Source organism: Coffea eugenioides, chromosome 3 (assembly GCF_003713205.1).
Source record: "Coffea eugenioides isolate CCC68of chromosome 3, Ceug_1.0, whole genome shotgun sequence".
Taxonomy (NCBI): Eukaryota; Viridiplantae; Streptophyta; class Magnoliopsida; order Gentianales; family Rubiaceae; genus Coffea; species Coffea eugenioides.
The window spans coordinates 23,289,403-23,297,810 of record NC_040037.1 but is presented as its reverse complement, the minus strand read 5'-3'; positions in this window follow the sequence as shown (position 1 = coordinate 23,297,810).

Below are 8,408 nucleotides of genomic sequence, written 5' to 3'. Positions count from 1 at the left end.
TTTAGCGAGAAAAACTCTTTTAACTTGTCTCGACTTGTGACCTTGAGAGTGGGTAGCAAGAAAATATTTTTTCTTTATAACCTTGGTTGAGTACCTAGCTAATCATGATTGTGCATCTCTCAGGTGGTCTCAAGGACGCCGAAGAGCTCATCTGACTTCTCGCTTTGCTCTTGTTTTGCCTTAACTTTTGGTGAGTGTCAAGTGCATGTTCAATGTTGCTATGATTAAATTGCTGTTTGTAAAAGTACTATATGATACATGAACTTGTCGAGGCGAGAGTGTACTTTACCGCTCTCATCCTCTCTCTCTCCTGATTACATGATACTTGTTAAATGAATATATATGACTTACATTTGTACATGAACATGTTTAACTCGTGAGCACTGAGCGGAAGCATGTACCATACCTTATTCAAGTGGGAGGTACCTCTGATACCGACTCAGAGCCATATACAATTCTAAATCGATTGAAGCGATGTCTTATCGATCACTTATACTTATGGGGACATTCCAACCCATTGGCTAACATCGTAACTCGAGTCAGCAAGGTCTTGGTTGAGAAGCTTGTTGAACCATGAAAAATTTTATAGCTTTATCTTTTGAGATCTTGTTTAGCATACTCGATTAGTATTGCCACTTCATGCATGTTTGGTTCCGGATTCGTGAGGGTGTTATGTTGGATGGAGGAAGTAAGTGGAGCACTACGGTCATGTTACTACCTGAGCTGACGGAGAGTAAATCCCAGATGGCTTGAAGTGGTCAAGACGTGGAAATAACTCCTGAGAGTTCCTGTATCCTTCCTTGTGTGTTTATTTCCTACTTGTGCATTTAAATGAAAGTTCATGTTAAAGATACTTTTAAACATGCTATTCAATTAATTGGTCATACGTGCTTGCTTGCTTGCATGTTTTTTTGGTCTCACTGAGCGTTAGCTCTTCCCTTTAAGTTTGTTCTTCCTTAACAGGCTTTAGAGGTAGAAGTTGGAAGTTCTAGACTAGCGACTTTTGATGGAAGCTAGTATACTTTTGTATGTTATTGGAGCCCATTAAAGTGTAAACTTTTTATACTTGGATTTTATGGTTGTAATCATAAATGGTATACTTGGAAGTTTCGAGCTTATATATTTGAAGTACTTCTTAATTAAGTCGATGGTTAATTTGTAATCCTTTATTAAGCTTGAATGAGTGTGTGAGTCCTGACGAGAGTTGGGCAGGCGTTCCGCTGAACCCTTTTGGTTCGCCATAGGGAGAGGTGGGGTCGTCATAGTTGGTATCAGAGTGCTAGATTCGAAATATATGGAACAGTGTTTGTGAGGACTCGCAAATTCCTTGTATTTTTCCTCAAAAATACCCTTTTATTTGAAAATTAGTATTTATCAAAGGCCACTACCCAAATATTTCACATTAAGTGTAGATAAACTTAGAAAATAGGGTTTTACGCTTCGGTTTCAAGTTTGGAGCGAAATTAGGGTTTTCGCGATTTTTCGCCGGATGAATTTTCGGTACAGAGTAAGAATTAATTTGGGGATTAAAAGTGACTTTTAAGTGAGAAATAATATGTGACTAGTGGCAATGATATAAGGTTAGTGAATGGGAAGTAAAAACCCTAGTACGTGAGTTTTTAAGAAAAACGGCGCGATCCGGCGGGTTCCGCGCACTACCGATTGAACGTACCGTTTGACCACCATTTTTCTTACCAGACAAATTTATTGAACTTGAGCAAAATATCTTCTCTCTTGGCAGCAAGCTTGACCGAATGTAAGGCTACAAAATAACAAGAGAGAAAGAGAAAAAAAGAAAGGTGGTGGTGGCGACACTTGTCACCACCTCATGGCTTCTTAACCCAAGACTAATACCATCCATTTAACTCCAACACTTAGCAAATTTCCTCTTCATATTGTTGCTGCTGGCCGAGAGGAGCAAGGAGAAAAACAACAAGGGAAAACATTTCATTTCATCTTCAATCCAACAACTAAGTGAGGAATCAAACAAAATAAACCGATTAAACTTGTTCTTGAGTGATTAGCTAGTGGTTTGTGGTGAGACTTTGGAAGGAGAAAACTTGGGCTACTCTTAGTGACCTCTAGTCAAGGTAAGAAAGCTTCTCTCTCTAAGTTTTACTTTCAATCTTGTGAAATTAAGCTTAGCAACTTGATTTAGTGGTGGAATCATGGATGATTATCATGTTTTAGAAGTTTTCCCCTTTTTATTTCATGAACTAGGGTTTGGGGAAATTCTGCCTAATTTATTATATGATGCTTATATGTTGCAATTGAGGTTTTATAAGGTGTTTTGGTAGTGATTGGACCAAGAAATTAAGGAAAGATTCACTAAAAAATAGAAATTCCAGAATCTGGAAATTTTCCCCAACATTCTGTCCGAATTTGTAACTGTATGTTAGAGGTCGATTTGGCCTTAGGTCAAAGAATAAAAGTTGTAGATAATGGAATTTTATAGGTTCTTAAAAAATTTCAACTCAATCGAAGCAACGTAGGACATGAAAAGTCCAAAATACCCTTACTGTTCTAAGTATTTCCCAACAGTCCGTTTCTTCAGTTAAGTCCAGCTTATCACTTTTTTTGACCAGGATCCATTCTGATTTAGCTCTGGGCCAAAACATGAAAGTTGTAGTGTTCTGAAGTAGCTTTAAAATTCCTCTAAGAACACCTAATTGGATTTTTGTACACTGCGTTATGACCATTACAGTGTTCTTCATTTCAGCAGCCGACGAATTGGTTTCTGGTTTAGTAATTTGAGAATTTGACCAAGTTATATTAGAAAATGGACTAAGTGACCTTCATTAACATTATAGCCCTGTGTCTTAGCTTCGAAACGGCATAGGTTGCGTCTTAATCTGATAAGCGTAGCCTCCGATATGTTATTTCCGCATTCGAACGTCAAATCTGTCTTTTGCTAAATTGAATTTCTGCACTTGTTATTACTGTATTTCTTATTCTTATGATATTGTGAGCCTATGGAACGGCTCTTGACTTGAATTGCTTATGTGTGATGTTGGGTTGTGGTTGAGGAAAAATAATGAAGCCAAAATGGCTGGAAAATTAGGTAAACACAAAGGGCGTGCTGCCCAAATTTTCGCCCGAGGGCTAGGTTTCTATTTGAACTTGTATACTTTTGTTTGGCCAATACCATGACCGGTTTTCCATTTTAAAACATGATTTCTCATCCTTGGGTTCAAACAACCCTCTTCTTACTTGAAAGTCATCTTTACACGTTTTACTCCTAATTAGTCGGGTTTCTTTGTTTCCCTTAAATGTTTTGCTCGATAAACTGTAATATGTTCTCTTGTTCAACCTTAGGTTTCATTGGTGATTAAGGGTAATATCCGGAAGGATATTTTGCACGATATTTTGCATTTCTAGGTGAGTGTTCCTTATTTGATTCTATGGCTTGTTGTTATCATTTGCTAATGTGTTAAGTGCTTTTAATGATTTCCAAACGAGCTTCCTAGGCGAGTGTGTACTTTATCGCACTCGACCTAAATAACTGTGCAATTTTCAAGGATTTAATGATTGAAATGTTACTTGCGCATGAATGTAAGCCTTTTGGGCTGAACTGGCCATTGCCCCTTGTTACCGGTCGTCTCGAGCCAGAAGCGGACTCGGTCGGGCGATTAGGGACTTGGGTGAACGTTTGGTATACTCGAGTATTACCCTGTAGGTTGGTGGAGACTGGCCAACGGCCAGGACGGGGGTGAATGAATGAATGAATGAACGAACGATCGAACGAGGGTTATTGATAAACGAAAAAATGCAGTTTCAAATGATTGGAGGAATAAGGGGAAATGTCAGGAGAACGAATGAACGAAATAACGAATTGCTCCTTGTGAGCCGTATCCTTTTAATGAATGTGTTACTATCGCTTTCCATTGTAAATGTTTCTTGACTTATTGATACTCCATGTTTAATGTATTGGATTGATTATCTGATTATGTGTTCGGAACCTCACTGGGCTTTTAGCTCATCCCTTTAGTTTTGTTTTCCTTACAGGGGAAGGCGAGCGAGGACGTGAGCTTGAGATAGACTAGCCAATCTAGTTTTGTTTCTTTTGTTTCTTTTGTAGTGGTTCTCGCCTAGTGCTTGGCACGGGCTGGACGTATGAAGGATTGAGAACCCTTGTATATTTGATGTTTATATTCTCTTTTGGGTTGGCAATGTATATAAGTTCCGCTTTAAGTTTGGATCAATGCCCTATTTATTCTTGTGATTTATTTCAATTTTTAATTAAGGACTGTAGCGAACGACTGAGTCCCGGCGAGAGCTGGGCAGGCGGCCCGCCGAACCCTCTGGTACGCCTTAGGGGGAGGTGGGGTCGTTACAGTGTTAGAGAGTTCTTAGTCGTGAACTTTTGGTCACAGAAATCTATAATAAACTTTAAGTTAAATTTTTAGTTGGTATTAGTGACTATAAGGGCTTGACATTTGGTTTTGTTAGTTATTTGTAGAATATGGACAGCAGCAGTGATGATGATAGGGTTGAGGGATCTCTCACCGTGATTCCGTATCAGAGGGTTGGAGGCGAGCCCCTCCTGCGGTACTTACCTATTCAGCGCAGTAGGACGTGCCCATGCCGAGGGAGATTCTCCTACCCTAACCCCTTGGTGTTTGGGGTAGTCGAGGAGCGAAGGCTGTTGATTCGTGACCTCAGGATAGCATTAGCTGAGAAAGAAGAGATGGAGGCCACTATGGAGGTCCAGACTACCTGGATCCAGGAGCTAAAGGCTAGGGCACTTGAGGAGCGTCAGAGGGCTGACGCCTCCCATGCGCGATTTCAGGAGGCCGATGGGCGCCTTATCCGGATGGTCGAGGAGGCGAGAGATCGAGTGGATGGCATTATGACTGAGTGTGTGACCATGATCGAGCACATAGAGGAGGTCATGAGGGAATGTGGACCTGGGGATGTTGCTCCTGTTATTGAGATGGAGATGGAGCCGATGGAAGAGGATCCCGAGGAGGATCCTTCTGAGGTTGTAGGATCGACTAACTCGGTTCACTGATATTAGTGATCTTCCGACCTTTTGACTTTTGTTTAGGACTTAGAAGGGATGAATCTCGTTGTGAGGCCTTTTGTATTTTATTGCATATATTCCTGTATTTTGAGGCACTTGGACGCCTATGTCCTGTATTTGATATTATTGATTCGTTGTATGCACTCTTGACATGTGACATGACTTCTAACCTATATAAAAATCTATGTTTTGATTTTAACGTATTCTTGCAACTTGTTTATGTTTTAAAATTTCTATGCTTATTTTTTTCTCTTTATTTATGCTTTTAGAATTTTGCTATATGGATCGACGAGAACGTGGAAGGAGGCGTGGGCGTAAGCTTCGGCAACCCCGTACTCCCGAGAGAGGTGAGGGATCTGCGACTGGCCCAAATTGAAACCCTAGGAATGAAGGGAATGACCAAGTGATTACGGCCCTTAACCGCATAACGGATGTCCTGGAGCGTTTAGTTGACGCCAAGGACCTGAACCAATCAACCAACTTAGGAACCAAGAAAGGGGTGAGAATAGAGCTTTAGAGCGCTTTTTGATGTTCGCTCCACCTAAGTTTCATGAAGGGTTTGATCCCGAGATAGCGAAAAATTGGTTTAAGAGGATGGTAGAGATTTTTGCTGCTTTAGATTATGCCGAGGAAATGCAAGTGAAATTTGCTATTTTTCAGTTTGAGAGAGCAGCCCGCTCGTGGTGGAATGTTGTGAGGGCGAAGTGGGAAAGATAACAAACCCCCTGGATTTGGGCCAACTTTGAGAGGGAGTTTAATGTCAAGTTCCTTCCGCCAATGATACAAGAAAAGAGGAATGACGACTTTATTAAATTGAAACAAGGGTTACTAAGTGTACTCAAATATGAGGAATGGTTCACCAAACTTTTCAAATTTGCCCCTGAACTAGTGATCACGGAGCGCAAAAGGATAAAGAGATTTTTTCAAGGGTTAAATGTAGAAATTCAAGAATCTCTAGCAGCCGCCTAGATCACCACTTTTACGGATGCCTTGAATAAGGCATAGAGGGTAGAAAATGATAAATCTCAATCCAAAGTTTTCATACCAGAAAGAGGGGTAACCCAAACGATACCTCTGGACAGTTCGAGAAATCAACCCAACTCCTTAAAGTGGGAAGAGAGGCTGGAGGAGTGAGAATGCCCAAAAAATTCGAAAAAATTCTATCAAGAGAAGCCCCGCCAAAAGAAAATCAGAGTGGGCAAGATCAGCAAAAAAGGAATTCTCAAACTGGTTAGGCCGTGACTCCTCACGTAACTTGTGAATACTGTGGTAAGTTTAACCACACTGAGGCAGAGTGTTGGAGAAAGCAAGGAAAATGTCTGGTCTGCGGTAGTGCCAAACATTAGGTTTCAAGTTATCCCAGTGCTTTTAAGAAAGGAGGAAATATTCAGCAGCCTGCTAGATCCGTTGCAAAGCAGTCGAGTGCCAGAGGGAGTGGTTAATGTTAATGGCTGTGAAAGGGATCCAAATAATGGGAGTTCTACGAGAGGGGATGGATCTGACTCCACTTAGGAGATAGGGGTTATGGTTATACCCTAGTCTAGACTGACACTTTTAGAGATTGTAATCTTTTGTGTAAGGGATAAAGTCCTTTTGTTTTTTTTTTTTTTTTAACAAACGATAACTTCATATATATATATCTATCACCCCTTGAAAATTCAAGAGTTAATTACAAAAAGGGGTAACTACCCCCATATCTTTCCTAACTAGACTTGAAAGCCAAGCTGGGAAAGAACCTTCTCATTCAAAGTCTCTAGTTGCCTTAGCTGCAAATTGTGCTAATTCATGGCTACACTGATTCACCGTTCTAGGTACAAAATTGAACGTGCAGCTTTCAAAATTTCCTTTCTGAACGTCAATGTCATCCAGGATTGTTTGGAGACTACAATCATGTCCATTGTCCATGTTAATGAGGCTCACTACATGCTTGCAGTCAGATTGGACTTCTATAGTTGTCCATCCTGCAATCTGAGCCATTTCAAGCGCCCCCCTGATTGCTAGAGCTTCTTCAGTGGCTGCAATTCCTTTCCTCCTCACAGTAATTCCTTTTGCTCTCACTACTTCTCCGCGCCAGTTCCTTGCAATGATTCCAAGACCTGATCTGACCATTTTAGCCGAGATGGCAGCGTCCGTATTGATCCTTATTGTTCCTTCCTTTGGAGGTTCCCAACGCTGCTGGATTGGTGTTGCCTTTTCTGATTCAGAATTTGGACCCGTGTCTGACTCCATTGCTGCCTCATACTCGATCCATTCCTGTTGTGCCTTGTCAACAATATTCTTTGCATCAGTTATCTCCTGCTGGAAAGTAACCTTGTTTCTTGCTTTCCAGATTTGCCATAATATGTTTGCTGTAAGTTGGATTCTGCCCACACCTTCAGACTTTTTTGCTGCTTGCAACACCGCCTCCCACCATCTCCACAGGTTGCCTTGAAGTTTAGCTAGCCCTTCCCACCGAACAGGTGCAATCTTCCATATTACTTGCGCTGTTGGGCAGGTAAAGAAGATATGCTCGATAGTTTCCATGTCCTCCCCACAACAGTGACAGAACTTGTTCCCTATGCCAAACCTTTTATAGAGAGCATCCTTAGTGGCCAAACCATTTTGTAGACATCTCCATAGGAAATGTTTCAATTTCAGCTTAATGTTTAGGCTCCACAAGGTTTTCCAAACTGTATGCTTTCTTATTTCCCAACTGGTTTCTGGATTAGGTGCTGGCCTTTGATTTGTTACCTCCTTTTCCTCCTTGGCAATCACATATCCGGTCTTCACCGTGTAGATTCCAGACTTGCTGTGTTTCCAGAATAATCTATCCTTTCTATTATACAATCTAAGAGGAATATTAGAAATCTGGTTTACTATATCTTCATTAAACCAAAGCTGCAGAAGACCAATGTTCCACTTCCCTCCCTCTATAAGCTCATTAACAAACTCTAGATGACAACCTACTGGTCTAGCCGTGGGAACTCTTCCATCCACCAACCCAGGTATCCACTTATCCTGCCAAATCCTCACTGACCTCCCATCCCCCACCCTTTTCCATAACCTCTTTTGAAGCAATTCCCCCCCTTATGCATACTTTTCCAGCACCATGAAGCATTATTAGGGGGTTGCTGTCCTAACCAATCCTCCTCCTTCATGTACCTGGCCTTCAAGACTTTGCTTACTAACAAATTTGGATTAATCACAATTCTCCAAATTTGTTTTGCAAGCATAGCCAAATTAGAAGCTTCCAGGTCTCTAAAACCCATACCCCCTTTCCCTTTCACCTCAGACAGCTTACTCCATCTAACCCAATGCACCTTATTTTCCTGTTCCCCACCACCCCACCAGAACCTCGCAATCTTTGCACTAACAGCCTTACACAGACCCTTGGGTAATTTAAAGC